At 42.7% G+C, this 23,924-nt stretch overlaps 1 protein-coding gene across 1 annotated transcript in view; it reads right to left on the reverse strand.

Moving 5' to 3' along the window:
- DCX (doublecortin) overlaps positions 1-23,924 on the reverse strand; it is a 178,903-nt gene that overhangs the window by 37,725 nt on the left and 117,254 nt on the right. The gene's annotated exons all lie outside the window — the stretch shown is intronic.

The raw sequence follows: 23,924 nt of genomic DNA on the forward strand, positions 1-23,924 counted from the left end.
GATCCCCATAGGATTGAGGTTCTGCTGGTAAAGACATGTTCCCAGGATTCTTCCCACCCTCTAGTCCCCTATGCATTGCAGCTTGTCTAAAATAGAGAGACTATCTTCATAACCCTTTTGTTGCATAAAGCAACAAGGGTCCCTGGGAAAGTATGGTACTCCCTGTAGTCTCCCCAATTCTCAGCTTTCCTAATTCTATCTGACTAGAGGCTTGGTGCACGAAATTTTTGCACTAGGAGAGGGGGTCCCCTCATCCCAGCCTGTGCCCTCTTGCAGTCCGGGAGCCCTCGGAGAAGCAGGCCTAAGTCGTCACTTGGACATCCTTAGCACTGCTGTGAAGGCGGGAGAGGCTCCCACCACAGCCGCTATGCTCACCAGCTGTGAGTCCGGCTTGTGGCTGAGTGGCGCTCCCCCTGTGGAAGCGCACTGAACACCAGGGGGCAGCTCCTGCATTAAGCATCTGCCCCCTCGGGGTCAGTGCACATCATAGCGACCAGTTGTTCCACTGGTCAATTTGCATATTAGCCTTTTATTATATAGGATAATCAGTTCAGCGCACCAGGTAAAACCCAGGAGAAACCATGAAGTCAAAACATTCTTATCTCAATCTTTAGTTTGAAAGTGTTAAAAGCTTCTAATTGTTCTAAGCTACCCATTGAAGCTGCAAGCAATGACTATCCAAAGGCACAGTGCTCACAAACTAACAATGGCTTGTTGGGTACACTATGTTACATTTGAAAAATGTTTATATTAATAATATTATTCTCCATTCTGGGTCTATTCAATTCCTGTTCCCTCAGCCAATATGATTGCAAGCCTTACACAAAGCAAAAGATGCATAAAGATTATCCCCATTTTCTCAGCCTCCCAATCATACAAGAGATGTTAAGAGAAAAGAAGGAGACTTGAAGAACTATCAGGATTGCTCCTATCAAGCTTCTTCCAGGCCTAAGTTCTGATATCATCTAATCTAATAATAGACAAATATGCAAATTGACCGCACCTTCGCTACACCTAAGCCATGCCCACCAGCCAAGCCACGCCCACTAACCAATCAGGATGAGTATGCAAATTGCCCCAACAAAGATGGCGGCTAATTTGCATATCAAGACAGCGTCCAAAGAAGCCAACAGCTGCAGAAGGGAGTAAAGCTTCGAAGAAGCAAGCAAGGGGGGGGGCAGAGGCAGGGCCGGGGGAGAAGGGCGGGGCGGAGGCGGGGCCGGGGAAGAAGGGCGGGGCGGAGGCGGGGCCGGGGGCGAAGGGAAACGCGGGTGGGCTGGAGGAGAAGGCGGGGCGGGTGACAAGGGCGGGGCGTAGGCGGGGCCGGGGGTGAAGGAAAACAAGGGTGGGCTGGAAGAGAAGGCGGGGCGGGCGGGGCGGGGGCGGGGCCGGGGGTGAAGAAAAACAAGGGTGGGCTGGAAGAGAAGGCGGGGCGGGCGGGGCGGAGGCAGGGCCGGGGGTGAAGGAAAACAAGGGAGGGCTGGAAGAGAAGGCGGGGCGGGCGAGCGGAGGTGGGGCCGGGGGCGAAGGGAAACGCGGGAGGGCTGGAGGAGAAGGCGAGGCGGGGGACAAGGGCGGGGCGGAGGCGGGGCGGGGGAGAAGGGAAACGCGGGCGGACTGGAGGAGAAGGTGAGGCGGGCGAACAAGGGAGGAACGGAGGCAGGGTAGAGTGCAGCAGGAAATCCTATTGCAGGATTTTTTCCTGCAACGGGAAAGCTAGTCAAATAATATAAAATCCTTCTTTAGCTCCTTGTCCCTCACTCATTCATTCATTCCACAATCATGTAATGATAATCAGAAATACCACTAACTGAATGCTTACTCTGTGACAGGAACTCTGCTAAGTACTTCTAAATTTGTCACCTCATTTTACTGCCACAACAAATCTTAGAAGTAAGTATTATCTTCACTATTTTATAGATGAGAAAACTGAGGCCCAGAGACAATAAGTAAATTACTTAGGTGGAAAGGGATGAATCCAAACAAATGCAGATATGACTCTAAAGCCAGTGCTTTTGTCCACTTGGTAATACAAAACACTTAGGGATTGTCCATGCACTGTGGAGATAAAGATGAATAACACTCAGGTCATGACTTCATGTAGCTCACAATCTGACAGAATGAGAGACATTGAAACAGAGGATTTCAATGAGTGGTAAGATAGAAGAATATGTAGGTGCCACGGGAGCTATTTAGTAGCAAGTGAACCAGTCGCTGGCTGGCACTGTTAATTCAATAAGTACCCTGCATATTGTCCTGGAAGCAGATCCAATGACAGAGGCTACATGGCTTCAAACCCTGCTGCACACTCCCACTGACATGTTGGAATTTAGCTTAATAAAATCTGGAGCCCCTAACTTGGATACATTGTATGTCTCTGAATTATTTACTCCATGACTCCTCCTTGACCATGAAGGGGTTTCCCCTGACCCTGACTGGCTGCCTTTACTTTTTATCATGAATGAGGAAAGCCTCATGCTTTTGTGTCCTTCCACTAGTAGTCTCTAGGATTTAGCACTTTGTTTCAAAACCTTCCTGTAGGAATTTTTGAGGAAGATGGCTGCCGACAGGAAGGCAGACTGCAAGATAGTGTGTGAATGAGAGAACAAAAGGAGAGTGTGTGGTAGCACAGGGATTGTATATTTGTGGGAGAGGGACAGCTATACTCCAAAAGACTGTTGGGGATTGCTGGACCAGGTTCCCCTGACCGGGCAGCCTCCACTGCTGCTGAAATCTCTCCCAGAGCAACCCCCTCTGACGTGAAGACCACACCATCTTGAAAGGGAGAGTGGCTATTATCGGAAGCCTATACATCCCGGGTATCTACAACAAAACCCAGGGAATAGCAGCAAACCCAGGAACACTGGACCTCAAGCAGCGTGAATATGCAGACTTAGATGAGCTCTACACCTTCTCACTGAAAGGTCAGATTTTGCCTAGGAAAAGGTGAGGTCTGCAATCCAGGCAGGAGAGAGAAACACACACACAGGGAGCTAGAGGCTCTGGGGAAGTCTGTGCCCCACAAAATCCACGGCCCTTGGGGCTAGCATGATCTACAAATGTGGAAGGGGATCCACAGGGCTGCTAGCTGACGGGAACTCTAAAAAGCAACCCATAGCTGGATTGGGCGCAAAAAAGCAGCCGGAAATTTTAACAGTGTGCCCAGCTGCTTAGTGCCAGGGAAAAAAAGACACACACACTCACAGACTTGCGCGCAGTGCCAGAGGGTAAAAGTCACAATTTCATGCACTTACTATGGCTCTTTTTTTCTCTTTAAATCCTTGCTTTTGATTACTAAGCCCAGTATATAGGATCACCCAATTGGGGACACTCTCAGAGACTGCAGGGGAAAGTTGTTTTTGTGGAACCTGGGGATCAGAGCCAGGAGTAATGAACAGAGAATCAGCTCTGGGGCAATCCATACTCCCAAACCAGTATTAAGTGTGACAGTGAAAACAAAATCTAAATACTGGCTAGAGAGTACTTATAGCCCCAGAGGTCAATCCAGAAACACTGCCACCCAGGGGTTGAATCACAAATTGACTCTTGTGTAAACACAAATAAAGGAGTCTAAGAAACAAAGAAATACTGCCTGCTGGAAAATCAGGACTGTGGTTTATAACACAGAGGAGCAGTGGAACGCAGAGAACTTCAATACTGTCCTGACTACCAGACAGGAAACAGGTGTACCATACAAACAGTAGAGGAAGTGAATGACCTTCACTACTGCACATTTTTATTTTTTTCATATTTTACTTAAGAAACTAAATATTTTATCTTTTTTCCTCACTTGATTTTACCTTTTTAATTATTATATTTTTATTTTTAATCAGTATTATTACTACTACTATTTTAACTTTTTTTTTTAAAAAAAAAGTGTCATTTTATTTTCTCTTTATTTTATTTTAGGATTAGTGTTTTACATTGTATTTTAATTTTTCCTTTATCATCATTTTACTCTATCTCAATTTTACCTTTATGCCAACATTCTCTTCCTCCCTTTTCCCCTTTTGTTGTCCTGTTTCTCTTACCCTAGTCCTGTTTTAGGTTTTCAATATTCCATCTTTTTACCCCCCGTTAAAAATTCACCCTATTTATATACCTAATTCCCAAACACCTGCTCTAAGTCCATACACACCTCTCTCTTCTATTTCTTCACTATCCAAATGTTTTCTCTCCCTGCCCTTTTTTTTCTGTTTTTTGATGTTGTTGTTATTGTTTGTTTGTTTTTTTGTTGTTGTGTTTTGGTTTTTTGTTCTAGGTTTTTTTGTTTTGTTTTGTTTTGTCTTGCTTTCTCTCTGTCCTATTGTTGTTGTGAATTTGATTGTTGATTAGATTGGTTATTGTTGTGCTTATTGGTGAGATTGTTACACTTTTTTTGTTTTTGTTTGTTTTTGCATCTGTTTTTCTTCTCCTCGCTTGTTATTAGTTGTTGTTTGTAGTTTGCATTCATCTTCGGGTATTTGTTGTTTACATTTTTGGGGATTAGTGGTTGTTCTATTGGAGAATTCTCCCCATATAAATAGTTTCCCCTCATCCTCTTTTTTATTCTCTTTCTTTTCCCTCTTACTTTTTTTCCTTCTCTCAATATCATTTTTGCACACCCCCCCTTTCTTTTCTTATCTCCTAATTCTCTTTTCTCTGGTGGCCACCATTATTTGGGGTTATTAGTATCATGAATACATTGATGTTCAGTGACTTGTGCATTGTGCCTTGTTGTGTTGTATTTTGTGCCTTTAAATCAATGCAGGAGAGAGAGCTACATAACCAGATAGCCAGAGAAGAGAGATCATGGGGAGAGAAAGAAACAGCCCACATAGGAAAGAAGAGGAGGCATCACCAGAAAATGAAGTAAATGAAATGGAGGCAAGCAATGTGTTAGAGAAATAATTCAGAGAAATGGTCATAAGGTCGCTGAAAAGAAGGGAAGACAAATTCAACAATAGGTGTAAGAACCAAGAGGAAATGAAGAAGAACCAAGAAGAAATGAAAAATGACATCGCTGCTATAAAAATCTCAATAGAAATCATCAACAGTAGACTAGAAGGAGGAGAGGACCGCATCAGTGAACTAGAAGACAAGGTAGAAAAAAATACCCAAGCAGAGCAGATTCTAGAAAAAAAAAACTTAAAAAACAGGAGGAGAGCCTAAGGGAACTTTGGGACAACACAAAAGGAAACAACATCCACATAATAGTGGTGACAGAAGGAGTCCTCTTCTTCAGAGCAAGGAATAAAAAACCTGTTTGAAAAAATAATGACAGAAAACTTCTCTGAAATAGGGAAGAAAAAGATAACACAAATCCAAGAAGCTCACAGAGTCACAAACAAAATGAACCCCAAAAGACCGATGTCAAGGCACATTATAATTAAATTGGCAAACACCAATGACAAAGTAAGAATATTAAAAGCGGCCAGAGAGAGACAGAAAGGATCCCTCATCAGACTAGTGACTGATTTCTTAACAGAAACACATCAGGCAAGAAAATAATGGAATGAAATATAGAAAGTCATGCAAAGGAAGGGTCTGAATCCAAAAATACTGTACCCAGCAAGACTATCAATCACAATTAAGGGTGAAATCAGGAGCTTCACAGACAAAAAAGGACTAAGGGAGTTTATTACCACCAAACCAGCAATGCAAGAAATGATACAGGGTCTGCTATAAAAAGAAGAAATAGGAAGCGAAGAAGGAACACAGGCATAAAGAATAAAAATGGCAAAAAAAAAAACACAAAACAAGTACCTATCAATAATAAGTTTAAATGTAAATGGATTAAATGCCCCAATCAAAAGACATGGGGTAGCTGAGTGAATAAGAAAACATGAACCATATATCTGCTGACTACAGGAAACCCACCTCAGAAAAATGGACTCACACAGACTGATGGTGAAGGGATAGAGAAAGATTTTTCAGGCGAATGGAAATGAAAAAAAAAAGCTGGGGTAGCAATACTTATATCTGACAAATTAGATCTCAAAGTGAAGGACATAATAAGAGATAAGGAAGGCCAGTTCATAACATTAAAGGGAGAAATCCAACAAAAAGAAATAACACTGGTAAACATATACACAAACAATAGAGGAGCACCCAAATACATAAAAAAAAAAACTTCTGGAGGCTATCAAGGGAGAGACTGACAGCAATGCAGTCATAGTAGGGGACTTTAATACCCCACGATCACCTCTGGACAAATCCTCTAAACAAAAAATCATCAAAGAAACATCAATCCTAAATGACTCACTAGATCAGATGGAATTAATTGACATCTTCAGAACATTTCTCCCCAAAGCCACAGAATATGCATTCTTCTCAAGTGCACATAGGTCATTTTCAAAGATAGACCATATATTGGGTCACAGGCAAGTCTCTTCAAATTCAAGAAGATAGAAATCATGTCAAGCATCTTCTCAGATCACAATGGCATAAAATTAGAAATCAACAACAATAAAAAAAATTTAAAAATCAAACACCTAGAGATAGCATGCTATTAAACAATGACTGGGTTACCAGAGAGATCAAAGAAGAAATAAAAAGCATCATGGCAACAAACAAAAATGGAAACACAACAATCCAAAATCTATGGGACACAAGGAAAGCAGTCTTGAGAGGGAAGTTCATAGCTCTACAAGCGTACAGCAAAAACAAAACAAAACAAAACAAAAACACAAACAACAACAAAAACAAATACACACACAATAAACAATGGTAATAAATTACCTAACCCTAAAACTTAAAGAGTTAGAAAGAGAGCAATAAGAAAAGCCCAGTGTAAGCAGAAGGAAGTGAATAATAATGATCAGAGCGGAGATAAATGACATAGAGACCAAAAAAAAAAAAAAAATACATAAGATCAAAAATACCAAGAGCTGGTTCTATGAAAGGATAAACAAGATTGATGAACCTCTAGCTAGGCTCACCAAGAAGCAAAGAGATAGGACCAAATAAACAAAATCATAAATGAAAGAGGTGAAATAACAACCGAATCCACAGAAATACAAATGATTATGAAAAAATACTATGAACAACTCTATTCCAACAAAATGGACAACCTAGATGAAATTGACATATTCCTAGAAAAATACAAGCTCCCAAAACTCAACCAAGAAGAGTAAAAAAACCTGAATAGGCCAATAACTACTAGAGAAATTGAAACACTGATCAAAAATCTCCTAGCAAACAAAAGCCATGATCCAGACGGCTTTACAGGGGAATTCTACCAAGCATTCAAAGAAGAACTAAAACCTATCCTCCTCAGACTATTCTAAAAAATTCAAGAGGAAGGCACACTTCCAAGCTCTTTCTATGAAGCCAGCATTATCTTAATCCCAAAACTACATAAAGATACCACCAAAAAGTGAACTACAGGCCAATATTCTTGATGAACATAGATGCTAAAATCCTCATAAAAATTCTAGCAAATTGGATTCAGCAATACATTAGAAAGATCATACACCATGACCCAATGGGATTTTTTCCGGGGATGTAAGTATGGTACAATATCCACAAATCAATAAATGTGATATATCACATAAACAAACAGAGATAAAAATCACATAATCATATAAGTGCATGAAGAAAAGCATTTGACAAAATCCAACACCCTTTCTTGATAAAAACTCCCAGCAAAGTGGGAATAGAGGGATCATAACTCAATATAATAAAAGCCCTATACAACAAACCTACAGCCAACATCACACTCAATGGGCAAAAACTAAAATCATTTCCCTAAGAACAGGAACAAGACAAGGATGTCCACTTTCACCACTCCTGTTTGACATAGTATTAGAAGTACTAGCCATAGCAATCAGACAAGAAGAAATAAAAGGCATCCAAATTGGAAAAGAAGAAGTAAGTCTGTCCTTATTTGCAGATGACATGATATTATACATAGAAAACCCCAAAGACTCCATGAAAAAATAAATTTGGCAATGTAGCAGGATACAAAATTAATGCCCAGAAATCTATGGCCTTTTTATACACCAATAATGAACTCAAGGAAAGAGAAATAAAAAAAAAATCTCATTTACCATTGCACCAAAAAAATTAAGATACTTAGGAATAAACTTAACCAAGGACGTAAAAGACCTGTACTCAGAAAACTATTAAGACATTGAAAAAAGAGATAGAGGAAGACATAAAAAAAATGGAAGAACATACCATGTTCATGGATTGGTAGAATCAACATCATTAAAATGTCCATATTACCTTAAGCCAGTGATGGCGAACCTATGACACGCGTGTCACACTGACACGCGTAGCCATTTCTGATGAAACGGTGCCGCTGAGGTTTATTAAATACAATTATATATAACAATTATACATTTATATTATTTAAACTATAAATATCACGAAATAATGTTTTTTCCTCAAAGTGACACACTACCTGAGTTATGCTCAGTTTTTTGGCGAAGTTTGACACACCAAGCTCAAAAGGTTGCCCATCACGGCCTTAAGCAATCTATAGATTCAATGCAATACCTATTAAAATACCAATGGCATATTTCAAAGATATAGAACAAGCTCTCCAAAAATTAATCTGGAACAAAAAAAGACCCTGAATAGCCACAGCTATCCTGAGAAAGAAGAACAAAGTTGGAGGGATCACAATATCAGACATCAAACTATATTACCAAGCCACGGTTCTCAAAACTGCCTGGTATTGGCAGAAGAACAGACATAGACCAATGGAACAGAAGAGAGGACCCAGAAATGGACCCAAGCCATTATACTCAAAAAATATTTGACAAAGGAGGCAAGAGCATACAATGGAGACAAGGCGGTCTCTTTAGTAAATGGTGCTGGGAAATTTGGTCAGATACATGCAAAAAAAATGAAACTAGATCACCAACTTAGACCATATACAAAAAGAAACTCAAGATGGCTAAAGGACTTTAACATAAGATGGGAAACCATAAAAATCCTACAAGACTCCATAGGCAGCAAAATTACAGACATATGTCATAACAATATCTTTAAAGACACAGATCCTAGGGCAAGAGAGACTAAGGAGAAAATAAACAAAAGGGACTACATCAAAATAAATAGCTTCTGCACAGCAAGTGAAACCATCAACAAAACAACAAGAAAGCCCACTGCATGGGAGAACATATTTGCCAATGTTATCACTAATAACTGTTTAATCTCCAACATTTACAGGGAACTCATACAACTTAACAAAAGGAAGATAAACAACCCAATCAAAAAATGGGCAAAGGACCTAAATAGACACTTTTCGAAAGAGGACATTCAGAAAGCCAATAGAAACATGAAAACATGCTCAAAATCACTAATCATTGAAAGATGAAGATCAAAAAAAAACAATGAGGTACCACCTCACACCTGTCAAAATGGCTATCATCAACAAATCAACAAAGGACAAGTGCTGGAGAGGATGTGGAGAAAAAGGAACCCTCGTGCACTGCTGGTAGGAAAGCAGACTGGTGCAGCCATTGTGGAAAACAGTATGGCATTTCCTCAAAAATTTAAAAATAGAACTGCCATTTGACCCAGTAATACCCCTTCTAGGAATATATCCCAAGAAAACAGAAACATCAATCAGAAAGGATATTTTCACCCCTATGTTCATAGCAGCACAATTTACAATAGCTAAGATCTGGAAACAGCGTAAATGCCCATCAGCAGATGAGTGGATTAGAAAACTAGGGTACTTCTACACAATGGAATACTATGCTGCTATAAAAAAGAAGGAATTCTTACCATTTGCAGCAGCATGGATGGAACTGGAGAGCATTATGCTAAGTGAAATAAGGCAGGCAGTGAAAGAAAAATACCACATGATCTCACTCATTTATGGATAATAAAGAACATTATAACCTGATGAACAAAAAGATAGATACAGAGGCAGAGAAGCATCCAACAGACTGTCAAATTACAGTGGGAAGGGTGGGGAGTGTTGCCGGGGGGTAAGAGATCAACCGAAGGACTTGTATGCATGCATATAAGCATAACCAATGGACACAAGACACTAGGGTGGTGGGGTGAGGGCATGTGCCAGAGGGTAGGGGAGGCTGGGGGAAGATCAATAGGGAAAAAAAGAGACATATGTACTACTATTTGTAATACTTTAAACTATATATATATATATATATATATATATATATATATATATATTGACAAGCCCCAAATCCTATCTAATAAAAGGGTAATATGCAAATTGAACATCAGTCCAACACAAGATAGCCACCCTTATGTGGTCAAAGATGGCCACCCCCATGTGGACACAAGATGGCCACCACAAGATGGCCAGCAGGGGAAGGCAGTTGTGGGAGATCAGGCCAGCAGGGGAGGGCAGTTGGGGCGGCCCAGGCCTTCAGGGGAGGGCAGTTACGGGGGACCAGGCCTGCAGGGACGGGCATTTGGGGGCAACCAGGCCTGCAGGGGAGGGCAGTTGGGGGGGACCATGCCTGAAGAGGAGGGCTGTTGGGGCAGACCAGGCCTGCAAGAGAGGGCTGTTGGGGAGGACCAGGCCTGCAGGGGAGGGCAGTTGGGGGTGACCATGCCAGCAAGGGAGGGCAGTTAGGGTTGACTAGGCTGGCAAGGGAGGGCCATTGGGGGTACCAGGCCTGCAGGGGAGGGCACTTGGAGGTACCATGCCTGCAGGGTAGGGCAGTTAGGGGTGACCAGGCCAGCAGGGGAGGGCGATTAGGGGCAATCGGGAAGGCAGGCGATCAGTTAGGTGTCAATCAGGCTGTCAGGGGAGTGGTTAGGGGGTGATCAGGCTGGCAGGAAGGCGAGTGGTTGGGAGCCAGCAGACCTGGATTGTGAGAGGGATGACTGAATGCCCGTTTAGATCCGATCCCACTGGGCAGTCAGACATCCCTCAAGGGGTCCCAGATTGGAGAGGGTGCAGGCTGGTCTGAGGGACACATATACATACCCCATGCACGAATTTCATGCACCAGGCCGCTTGTCAATAAATAATTATTAATATTACTTTAAAAAATAAAAATAAAAAACCTGCCTGTATTTTCATTAGTACTCGCCTAGTCATTCCCATTAAATCACAGGTTTCCTGAATGTAAAGACTAAGTATATCCAGCCCTATCCATGGTTCCTGGTATAGGGCTTATCACATAGTGAGAATGTAGCCAGGACTGTTTTTAACTCAAACATACAAAAAGTGTGTGGGGGGAGGGCTTTGTAAGGACATGCAAAGGCAGAAAAGTAGAAACAGGAAAGAAGAAATCAGTGTGGCAGAAAGTAGAAACCAGCATCCAAAGGTTTTGAAAGATAACAAATTTAGGAATAAGAAAGGAACAAGAACTGTGAAGTCAGAAGTTATTCTTTGCATAATTATGCCAACTAGTTTGAAAACTTAGATGCTTAGATGAAACAGATGATGCTTAAAAGAAAACTTAAATAATGAAATTAGCTCAAAAATAATAGAAAACCTCAAACTAACTACTGGCCATAAAAATCATTTAATAAATACTTCAAACAGCAACACTTCACCAAAAGGCACCAGAACATTCATTTTGGAGGTATTTGTGGAAATTGCTTCCCAAGAAGAAAAACCAAAAGCTCAAAGGCAGCCATTGCAGTGACACACCATGATATCCTATTTTAGGAAAACAAAGGCTTCACATATTGCTCTAGTGATTGCTGTTACAAAGACCTACCCTCCTTCAATCCCAAGCCTCTCTGCCCCACCCAGGCTTTGGGAAAGTCTTTGCATACCCCTCCTTTGGGGAGCTTCTAAGAAAGGCAAAGCACCCTATGTTTATGACACACTCACAATGGTAGGGGCTGGCTTCTAACACATTCATTTTGCAATCCAGCTGTTCAGCATCAGGTTTCTTGTGTGATCCCACCCCACATTTTTCTGGCTCCAAAATGTAGACCAATTCACATTGTGCATGTGGATACCCAGCTTTCCCAATTGACTTGGATACTGAAACACAACATCCCTCCTCTACTTTGTTACAGAGCTGGAAAAATATCAGGAACACAAAATACAGCGTCAAAGTGGCCCAAGGATTCACAGGTGGCTCATGAGAGTTGAGAATAGCACTTAGGGGTCTTGATTGAATTCAGGACAAAACAGTTAAATTTCCTGATAGAAAATGCCTTCCTAGAGCCCCGAAAGGCATGTATATAGCCTAGACAGGAGAGGCCCCATTTGTCCTAACCAGTGTCTGATACTCATTAGAACATTTTACTGGATTGAAAACAAAAGCATCTTTACGGATCTTATTTTTTATCTATGAACAATAAAACTCCTATTTATTACTCTAATTGGCAACTAAGTATGCAATGGAGAAGAACAACAAAGGGAAAGAGGGTGAGAAGGAAGAGGAAAAGAAATAGTAACAAAGAAGGAAGAAGGACAAGAATGGAGTGTAACCCTGCCGGAGTTGCTCAGTGGTTGAGCATTGGCCTATGAACCAGGACATCACAGTTCAATTCCCGATCAGGACACATGCCTGGGTTTATGGGCTTGATCCCCAGTAGGAGGTGTGCTGGAGGCCTATCAGTGATTCTCTCCCATCATTGATGCTTCTATCTCTCTCTCCCTCTCCCTTCCTCTATTAATTCAATAAAAATGTGTGTTTTTTTTTAAAAAAGAATGGAGTGTAAGAAATTATTCCCAAATGAAACTCACACTACACACATGGATTTTGAAATTCCATGGAAGCAATGCAACACAAAGTCCACCTTAGTTTATGTTGCATATGTATAATTTTGACATTAGTTCTTTGAGATAAAATGTCCATCATGAGATGGAAACAGAAGTGATAAAAATAATAATCATTATACTACTCACAGCATCCTCAGGGAAAAAGAGTCTTGTTGACATCAGCTCTTGTATGAGTCACATTTGAATATTCAAGTCAGGGACAAGAACACAAAAACATGACACCTATGTTTGTAATTAACCAACTTCCAGTTCAAAATCAATAAAATCAACTTTAACATTGAGCCATTAAATCAATGTTGTTCCTTTTAAAAAAAATCAGAAGCTATTGGGTGAAAAGCTAGCTTCATTGTACATTAGTTAGTGTGAACAATAGATTATATAGTCCATCCACTGACTTAAAGGTCAAAGTAAAAATGGGGATATGAAGACAATAGATCACTGTGTGAGAGTAGTTTTATTCTATTAGCTTCAAATGGCAAGTTCATTCTGACTTGATTTAACCTTGAATAATTCTCCATCTAGATACTGACACTTAGTTTTCATATGTGCCTACTGTTGGTAGATTCTAGATTTCAGTATTTAATTGTTCAGAAAGAAATGTTGTCTCAGGAAGTAAGATCTTGCTTCTATACTATGTGAGAGATTCAGAAATATATATATATATAAAAATATATATTTTATATATATATATATACATATATAAAATAGAGAAATATGCAATATAAAATAGAGAAATATGCAAATTAGATCAGGACTCCATAATGGTCACGAACAGCTCAGGAGGAGTGGCCAGGCCCGCCCTGAGCCTGAGAGAACAACACGCAGGTGCAGCCCAGAGCCTGAGAGAAGAACACACAGGGGCACCTGCTCCGAGCCTCTGCGGTGCAGCTGGGAACAGGCCCCCAGCAGACACACACACATAGGGTGCCTGCTCCAAGCCTCCGTGGCACAGTCTGACATGCTCTCATCCTTCTCCCTGTCTCATATCCTGGAATTATTATTATTTATTTTGACAGACACTTGAGTGAACCAAGTAGCACCATCACATCCCAGTTAAAAGACCATCAATTACAGTGAAACTACACTTTCACTTCATCTCAGCCACTATTTCCAAGGCTGTACTCTGAGCCTTATCACCACCTGCAACTGCTAACATCAGAAATCATAGCATGGCCCTGGCCAGTGTGCTCAGTGATTAGAGTGTCCATCTGCCCACTGAAAGATCTCAGGTTCAAGGGAACAAACCTGGGTTGCAGGGGTAGGGGATTTCTATGTTGTGTTTCAGTATCCTCAGCCTTGTTCAGAGCAGATGCAGGAGACAACCGATTTATGTGTCTCTCACCTCTCTCTCTCTCTCTCTCTCTCTCTCTCTCTCTCTCTCTCTCTCAAAATCAATGGAAAAATATTCTCTAGATTAACAAACAAAAAAAAAATCATAGCATGTTGTCCCTGACATCTTATTATATGATCTTATTATATGATTTCTTCTTTTTTTTTCTGGCCTATCAATGATCTCCTCCTCCTCCTCCCCATTCATATTATTCTTTGCATAGGCTGGGCTGTGGGTTCACCTGAATCAGTGGAGAAATAAGAGTCCCCACTAGGTATTTCAAACATATAGAATTTAATATTGGGAATTGGTTACCAAAGGGTTGGAAAGGAAAGGCTAGAAGAGGAAAAAAAAGTGAAGTTAGAGATTAATAGCTACAGGAAGCCATTCTCATTCACATGAATGGAGCCAGACCATGCCCTGATGAGGCTGCTGAGAACTTGCTGCTGCCATTGGAACAGTGTTGCCAAGGAAGACAGCAGCCTGTGGACTGCACTGCCTCTGCCCCTACCCTTGCCCCTGTGCCTGCCCCTGCCCCTGCCCCTACCCCTGCCCCTGCCCCTGTCCCTGCCCCTGTCCCTACCCCTGCTGGCCCAGTGAGGAGCAGAGAGTGGAGCTTCTCCACTGCGTCCATGCTCCGCAGTGAGAAGTTAGCTGCCAAGGGCATCTAGGAAATGCAGTTTCCCCTGAACTACAGGAAAGCACAGAAGGGCATACATGGAGCTCTGAGCCAACAGACAAAACCTACCGTTTGCCTATTCAGCATTTATTCTCACCCTTTACCCTATATTAAACTTCCATGAACAATAGCAGGGTCACACAAATATCCCTTAAATAATTAAAGATGCTGTCACTTTCCCAAAAGAGAGGCACAAGGCCTCATCAGTCATTATTTCCAAATCTAGGTGATCTGCTCCCACTTGAATTTTCTTAGAATAAAGGTAATCATCAGTAATATTTCTTATCTATAATAATAAAAGCATAATATGCTAATTAGACTGGACAGCGCAACGACCTTCCAGACATCATTCCGGACATCCTTCTGGATGAAGCTGCGGCAGCAGGGGTCGAGGCAGAGGCAGTTAGGGGTGATCAGGCAGGCAGGCGAGTGGTTAGGGGCGATCAGGCAGGTAGGCAGAGTGGTTAGGGGCGATCAGGCAGGCAAGAGAGTGATTAGGTATGATCAGGCAGGCAAAGTGGTTAGGGGAGATCAGGCAGCCAGGCAGGCAGGTGAGCGGTTAGGAGCCAGCAATCCCGGATTGCTAGAGGGTTCAGGCCGCGCTGAGGGATCACCCCCTCCCCTGCACGAATTTTGTGCAGCAGGCCTCTAGTATACAATAAAAGGCCTCTGTCTTCACAGGTGACAGCATAATAAGCAAGTTAGCACTAGATAAAAAATTATAACACAGGGCATACTGCTGTTAGCATTGTTATAGAGGCACAAAGAGCAATGGGCACCCAAAAGACAAAGAGAACAAGTCATCGTGAACATTGGGAAAGACTTCACAGGTGACACAAAATCTGAGTATTGAAGGATATGTAAGATACAAGTTGATGGAGATAGGAGTAAACAGTATTTTGGGTAACTGCATAAATAAAGGCAAAAAAAGCAGGAACATGCCTTTTTCTTAACAGTACTGGGAAAAAAGTCTATTATAGTCACAGAGATTCTAACTCTCCAAACACAATTGCCCAGACCCATCTGCCAGCCTTCTGCACAGACAAAACATACAGTTGCCTACTTGTGAAATTCGGGGTGAAGAGAAGGACAGAGTATCTATGGGGAGAGGAGTGGCCCCAGTGGTGAAAAAGAAGGAACCTTGTGGCAAGGAAGACAAACCACACTATTTCCCAGTCTTGGCAACAGTGTGTCCTGTCCATAATGAGTGGCTAGCAAGCTTCATAAAATAAGTTAATGAGAAATTCAGTAAACATCATGGATGAGGCATTTTCTACTCTCATTCTAGAACATTTCCTGCTTGCCAGCCCTGGATGGGCTCCAGCCAGAGGTTGACACAGGGTTGGCTTGAAGAGCTTGTTTCTGGTGTTCTTATCAAACTTGTTTTTATGGAGTTATCTTGAGGTCTTACCTGTGGGTTTTTCTTGTCAACAGTTTTGCCTGGGCAAACAGCTCCTTGGTTCTGCAGTGCCTCTATTGACACAGATGTATTTATTCAACATTTTATTTTTTATTTATTTATTTATTTATTTATTTTATTTATTCAACATTTTAAACTTTCCTAAAATCTCTGGTAAAATGATAACAATTTTACTTACATTGTTAAGATATTTTTACTGTTTTCAAAAACACTTCCACATTTATAGGATCTTATGTTTCCTCCCACATTTCCAATTCTTCTTTCAACCCAATCCAATCAGGCTTACTTCCCCATCACTACACCAAGGCTTCTCTCATCAAGGTCAGCAATAACTTCCATGTTGTCAAATCCCACATCACTTCTCTGGCTTTGTCTTACTAAATAAACCCCTCAGCAACGTTAGATGCAAATTGAGCTAGTCCTTCTTAAACACTTGCACCTCTTGGCTTCTGGGACACTGCAGAATTATGGATTTCTTCCTACATCAATCTCCTTAGCTAGATTCTCTTCCTATTCCAGACTACTCAATATTTCAAAGCCCCAACATTCAGTTCTCAGAACTTCTTTATTTACATTTATTTACAAGGTGACCATATCCCATCCCAAGGCTTTACATTAGAGATATTTTTTAAAATTTTAACTTTTTGACTCTTTTGTAATAATACAGCTTAAAAACATACATAGTATAGCTGCACAAAGATATTCTTGTTCTTTACATCCTTAATTCTATTATTTTTTTTCTATTTTTAAAAGCTTTTTAAAAAAATTTTAAATGTTTTTGTTAAAAACTAAGACACAAACACACATTAGGCCTACACAGTGTCAGGATAATCAATATTGCCATCTTCCACCTCCACATTTTGTCCCACTGGAAGGTCTTCATGGGCTGTCTTTTCCTTTAATAACCATGCCTTCTTCTAGAAAAGCTCCAGACGTACCTGCCTGAGGCTCTTCTTAAGGAGGTGTCACTCTTTTCATAAACAGGTCTGTGGTGGTTTGGTTGGTTTATTTCCTTTTTCATCATATATATGCTTGTAAGCAGATAAGGCACCATGAACCTTTTCTTTATTATTAAAAACCTTTTAATTAGGGTCCATATTTTCAAACATTTTAAGGAGCTTGTTGAGGCCTGCAAAAGTTTTTGTTAAACCCTTCATTGTGAATTTTCTTGGGCATTTTTCTTTCTTTTCCTGCAGTTTCCTTTTCTCTTGCCTCTTCTTCAGCTATGTGTCCTTGTTTCAGTTTCAACAACTCCTCATTAGTGAATCCATCAGGAACCACCTCTAGGAGCTACTCAGTGCCATCCCTATTCATAGCCAGGTTAAAATTGTTTGCAATCTCAACCACAGCCTTGTGGATTTTTTCAACCTCCTCATCAGTGGCAAATTCTTTGAAGTCATCAATGAACCTCTAGATGTATTCTTCCTCTTGCCATTTATGCATTCCTCAGTGACATCCCTCCAAGCCCAAAAAAGGTTCTTGATGTAGTCATAGATCTTATAATCCTTCCAGAATTGTATTAGCATCTTCTCAGTGTCCTTTTAAGTTGCAGCAATAGCCTGGATACAGGTTCTCCTCAGGTAGTAGGCCTGAAAAGCTGCTACAACTCCTTGATTCATTGGTTGGATCAAAGATCTGGTGTTCAAAGAGAGGAACATCACTTTGCTATTAGGACGAAGATGACCAATAAAAGGAGGACATCTGGGTATATTATCAACAATAAGCAAAATTTTGAAATGTGTGTTATTATGCAAAGAGTATGTTTCCATGTTGCTGGCATAGCAATTCAGGAGGGCATCTTGGAAGAGGAGTTGGGTCATCCATGACTTTTTAATGCTCCTGTAGGATACTGGCAGTGTGTGCTTACTGATATGTTTGAAGGCCCTGGGTTCCTCACTGTGCCAGATTACAAAGTATTTATATTTGTAGCTGGCAACCTTGTCCCCAAGCAAGACTATTACCCTGTCCTTAAAAGTCTAGCATTGACTTGGCCTCCTTATGGATGAAAGTCCTTTCAGACATCTGTTTTCAGACTGGGGAGGTTTCATTCATATTCAATACTTTCTCTGGCATAAAAATTTTCTCAACAATGAGCTTATCTAAAGTTTTCAAATATTCTTCAGCTGCCTTCACATCACCCACAGAATCACCACTTATATATATAAAAGCCTAAGCAACCAGCCTACCGACCATAGCTATGACAAGCAATGACCACCAGGGGGCAGACACTCAATGCACAGGCATGGAAATATGGAACAGACTGAGGAATCTCAGATGGAAGGGAAGAGGGAGGAGAGTGGGAAGAGATTAACCAAAGATCTTACATGCATACTAGAGGCCTGGTGCATGGATTTATGCACCAGTGGGGTTCCCTCAACCTGGCATGTGGAGATCAGGCCAAAACCAGCTCTCCGACATCCCCCAAGGGTCCTAGATTGTGAAAGGGCACGAATCCATGCACCGAGCCTCTAGATTTTACATCCTATCTAATAAAAGAGAAACATGCAAATTGACCATAACTCCGCTATGCACACCAGCCAATCAGAGTGAGTATGCAAATTAACCCAACCAAGATGGCGGTGGCCACGGAGCTGGAGGGAGCAGGAGGCTTGGGTTGCCCACAGCGATGGAGGAAGCCAAGCTTCCCGCCCACCCTGGCCGGCCCTGGCCTCTGCTCAAGGCTACTAAGTTTCAATTATAGAAGATAAATAAATCCCAGATACCTGCTTCTAGCTGGCCCTGGGCCTCCACTCAAGGAGGCGCTGAAAAAAATGGAGGGGCTCGGAGCTTGCCCTGAAAAGGGTGTGGCCAGCCTGAAAACAGCCCTCAGCCCCTCACCCAAGCTGGCCACACCCTCATGGGGTGAGGGTCCTTGCTGGGGGGTTTGGCCTGCAAACAGCCATCAGCCCCTCACCCAGGCTGGCCAGGCCCCCCAGCGGGACCCCCCACTCTGATCCAGGACACTCTTCAGGGCAAACCAGCCAGCCCCCACCCATGCACCAGGCCTCTATCTACAATAATAAAATGATAATATGGTAATTAGACTGGGAGACCTTCCAGGAGACCTTCCAGACGTTCTTCTGGACAAAGCTATGGTGGCGGGGCTGAGGTAAAAGCGGTTAGAGGCCAGGAGGGGAGGGCAGTTGTGGGTGATCAGGCCAGGATGGGAAGGCAGTTGTGGGTTATCAGGCTGGTGGGGGGCGGGGCCATTGGGGATAAGCAGACCAGCAGGGGGGCCAGTGGGAGTGAGCAGGCCATCAGTGGGGGTCAGTTGGAGGTGATCAGGACAGCGGGGTGAGCAGTTCGGAGAGAGCAGGCCAGCAAGGGGGCAGTTGGGGGCAAGCAAGCCAGTGGCAGGGGAAGTTGGGGGCAAGCAGGCCAGCAGGCAAAGTGGTTAGGGGCAATCAGGAAGGCAGGCAGGCAGGTAAGCGGTTAGGAGCCAGCAGTCCCGGATTATGAGAAGGATGTCCGACTGCTGGTTTAGGCCCTATCCCTGTAAACTGGCAGTAGGACATCCTTTGAGGAGTCCCAGATTGGAGATGGTGCTGGCCGGGCTGAGGAATACCACGCCCCCCCTCCCCCGTGCACGAATTTTGTGCACCAGGCCACTAGTAATATAATAAATATTGAATCATTTAAGCCACCCAGAGATAGCAGTGAATTCAACATCACAGTCAGGTCAAGCCTTTTCTTTCAACATCACATAAAATGCACATTTTGTTTTGCTCATTATCATCATGGTGCTGAGAGGAATTCACTTCTGTATTTGGTCTGCAATCAAGGCTATTAGAAGTTTTGAAAGGGGGCAGAAATAGAATGTTGGGGAACCAGCTAGTATTGTGAGAAATATTAATCATGCTCTGTTAACTGTGATTGTGCCTTCTTTATTTAAAGAAGGCACATTCTAACTTGGCTGGCAGCTGCACTCAGGACATGGGAGTTCATCTGGAGATGCAGCCCACCTTCCCCATTTGGAGCCTGCCTATTATCATGGAAAGATTAACTTTGCTGCAGAAACCAGAATTGCCATCCCTTTATGCATACCTGCAGGCTTTTGCAAATCTCTAGCCTGCTTACCTGTTACCTGCCCATTTGGCCTTCCCTTTGGTTATTTCCCCATGTAACCCCAGCCCTTGCATATCACTAAGTCCTTTGAAGACCTCAGGCCTTTTGCATATCTGTAAACTGCCCATTTGCCTTTTTGCCTACTTTCCTTTGTACTTCTGCCTATATAAGCAGCTGGCTTATGGTGGGCTGCAGAGCAGATCTTTGTGGATGACCTGCTGTTCTCTCATACTGCTGGCAATATTGGAATAAATGCTCATATATGATTAAACCTGTCTCTGCTTAATTGGCTTGAGTAGTGACAAGCAGCATGGACCCATTGTTTGTCCAGTTATAGTTTCTCTTTGGGTGGTGGGCACATGTATCATAGAAATGTACACTTGAAACCTATATGATTTTATTAACCAATGTCATCCTGATAAATTTAATTTAAAAAAAAGAAGTTTCTCCATATCTGATATAGACCCTTCTCAATTTTTTGATTAGTTTTATTGCATTCAATGAAGCAGGTCCTTTAATGTCTTCCATAACTTTGTTCTTGTTCTTCAAAATCATAGCTATGTTACAATAGAACACTTCTGATTGGTGAGTGTTAACCATCACTTATTTTCCACCTTCATAATCATTCATTACTTTTAATTTTGTTTGCAGGTCATCACTAATGTGGCCTCTTACTGGCAATATTAATAGTGGCTTTTGTATGTTCATGAGCCATGATGAACAAAACAACACGAGATTAAATCAAGCACAAGAGAAAATGATACAATCAAGCAATGCCATAAACAAAAGATGTATGAGACTGCTGCAGTGGAAGGTGGCATATGTTTTATAGCAAATTGGCTTTTATATATAAGTAGAAAGAGAATATACTATAAAATAATGAATTAAAGTATAGTATCTAAAATAATAAAAGTGTAATATGCTAATTAGACCAGACAGCCAAACAACCTTCCGGACATAATTCCGGACATCCTTCCGGGTGAAGCCATGGTGGTGGGGAACAAGGCAGAGGCAGTTAAGGGCAATCAGGCAGACAGGTGAGCAGTTATAGGCAATCAGGCAAGCAGGCTAATGGTTAGGGGCATCAGGCAAGCAAGTGAGTGGTTAGGGGCAATCAGGCAGGTAGGCAGAGTGCTTAGGAGTGATCAGGCAGACAGGCAGGCGAGCGGTTAGGAGCCAGTGGTTCCAGATTGCAAGAGGGATGTCCAACTGCCAGTTTAGGCCTGGGCCCCCAAGGGGTCCCAGATTGTGAAAGGGTGCAGGCCAGGCTGAGGGACTTCCCTCCCATGCATGAATTTTGTGCACAGGGCCTCTAGTAGTAAATATATAAACCAATAAATCAATAACATAGTGGTTTATTATCATTATCAATGTACACTGAGTGGCCAGATTATTATGATCTCTGAACGCATAATAATCTGGCCATTCAGTGTATATCCTACATAATAAAAGGCTAATATGCAAATTGTCCCTTAGACCAGGAGTTCGACCAGCAGGCAGGCCAGCCAACTGCCCATGTCCCTTCCCCTTGGCCAGGCTGGCCGGACCCCATGCATGAATTCCGTGCACCGGGCTTCTAATACACACACACACACACACACACACACACACACACACACACACACACGCTATTGGCTCAGTGCATGAAATTCATGCATGGGGGGAGGTTTTCCCTCAGCCCAGCCTGCACCCTCTCCAGTCTGGGACCCCACAAAGGATGTCTGACTGCTGGTTTACAGGGATCATGCCTAAACCGGCAGTTGGACATCCTTCTTGCAATCCGGGACTGCTGGCTCCTAACCGTTTACCTGCCTGCCTGATTGCCCCTAACCACTCTGCCTGCCGGCCTGCTCGCTCCCAACTGCCCCCTGCCACTGGCTTGCTTGCCCCCAATTGCCCCCTCGCCAGCCTGATCACCCCCAACTGCCCCCTGTGCCAGTGTGCTCACCCCCAACTGCCCCCCGTGCCAGTGTGCTCGCCCCCAACTGCCCCCTCTGCTGGCATGCTTTCCACCACCTTCCCTCCCTACTGACCTGCTCGCCCCCAACTGGCCCCCCTGCTGGTCTGCTTACCCCCAACAGCCCTGCCCCCCATGAGCCTGATCACCCAAAATTGCCGTCCCATCCTGGCTTGATCACCCACAACTGCCCTCCCCTCTTGGCCTCTAACCGCCTCTACCTCGGCCCTGCCACCATGGCTTTGTCCAGAAGAATATCTGGAAGGTCTCCTGGAAGGTCACCCAGTCTAATTAGCATATTACCCTTTTATTAGTAAAGATAGAGGCCTAGTGCATGGGTGGGGGCTGGCTGGTTTGCCCTGAAGGGTGTCCCGGATAAGGGTGGGGGTCCCACTGGGGTGCCTGACCAGCCTGGGTGAAGGGCTGATGGCTGTTTGCAGGCTGGCCAAGCCCCCAGCGGAGACCCTCACCCCATGGGGGTGTGGCCAGCCTAGGTGAGGGGCTGAGGGTTGTTTTCAGGCTGGCCACAGCTCCTTCAGGGTGGGAGAGGTGCCGCTGGGGTGCCTGGCAAGCCTGGGTGAGGGGCTGATGGCTATTTGCAGTCTGGCCATGCCCCCTGGTGATCCAGGCTCCCAGTCCCTCCTTTTTTTCTTTTTTTTCTTTTTTCAGCACCTCCTTGAGCAGAGGCCAGGGCCAGCTGAAAGCAGGTATCTGGGATTTATTTATCTTCTATAATTGAAACTTTGTAGCCTTGAGTGGAGGCCAGGGCCAGCCATGGCAGGCAGGAAGCTTGGCTTCCTCCATCTCCAGGGGTAACCCAGGCCTCCTGCTCGCTCCAGCTCCATGGCCACTGCCATATTTGTTGGGTTAATTTGCATACTCACTCCTGATTGGCTGGTGGGTGTAGCGGAGTTATGGTCAATTTGCATGTTTCTCTTTTATTAGAATATATATATATATATATATATATATATATATATATATAAATACATACACACACACACACACACACACACACACACACACACACATACTGAGTGGCCAGATTATAATGCTTTCAAAGATCAGAATAATCTGGCCACTCAGTGTATGTACATACATAAATGTATGTGCTATACTTTTATGACTGGCTTGTTTGCCCCGGCATCACCACAAACATAAGTAATGTGTTACAATGTTACAACAATTACAACATCATTAGGTGATAGAAATTTTTAAGCTCCATTATAAGCCTATGGGACCACCACCATACATGTGATGTGTCATTGACCAAAACATTGTTATGCGGAGCATGTATGTATTTTTTATTATCACATATATCACACCATATGACCCAGCAATTCTACTTCTAGGTATATACACAAAAGAATTGAAACCAGAGACTCAAAAAGATATTTGTACATAATGTTTGTTACCACATTATTCACAAAAGCCAAAAGATAGAAACAATCCAAGTATCTATCAACAGCTGAATGGATAAAGAAATTGTGGTATAAACATGCAATGGAGTCACATTGTATTCACATATTCATTGTATTCATACAATTTAACCAAAACCAAAAGGTAAGATTTTTCTCTTTTTTACTGCTTAGTATTATTCCATTGTGTAAATGTATCACTACATTTTAAAAAATTTATCTTTATTATTGAAAGTATTATAGATGTCCCTGTTTTTCCCCCATGACCCCCTCCACCCTGCTACTGCCCCCTCCCCAGGCCTTCACCACCACTGATTTTTTATCCACTCATCTACTCACAAGTACTTGGGCTGCTTCCAAATCATAGCTATTGTAAATAGTATTGCAATGAACA

Source organism: Eptesicus fuscus, chromosome 1, assembly GCF_027574615.1.
Source record: "Eptesicus fuscus isolate TK198812 chromosome 1, DD_ASM_mEF_20220401, whole genome shotgun sequence".
In the NCBI taxonomy this organism is placed as follows: Eukaryota; Metazoa; Chordata; class Mammalia; order Chiroptera; family Vespertilionidae; genus Eptesicus; species Eptesicus fuscus.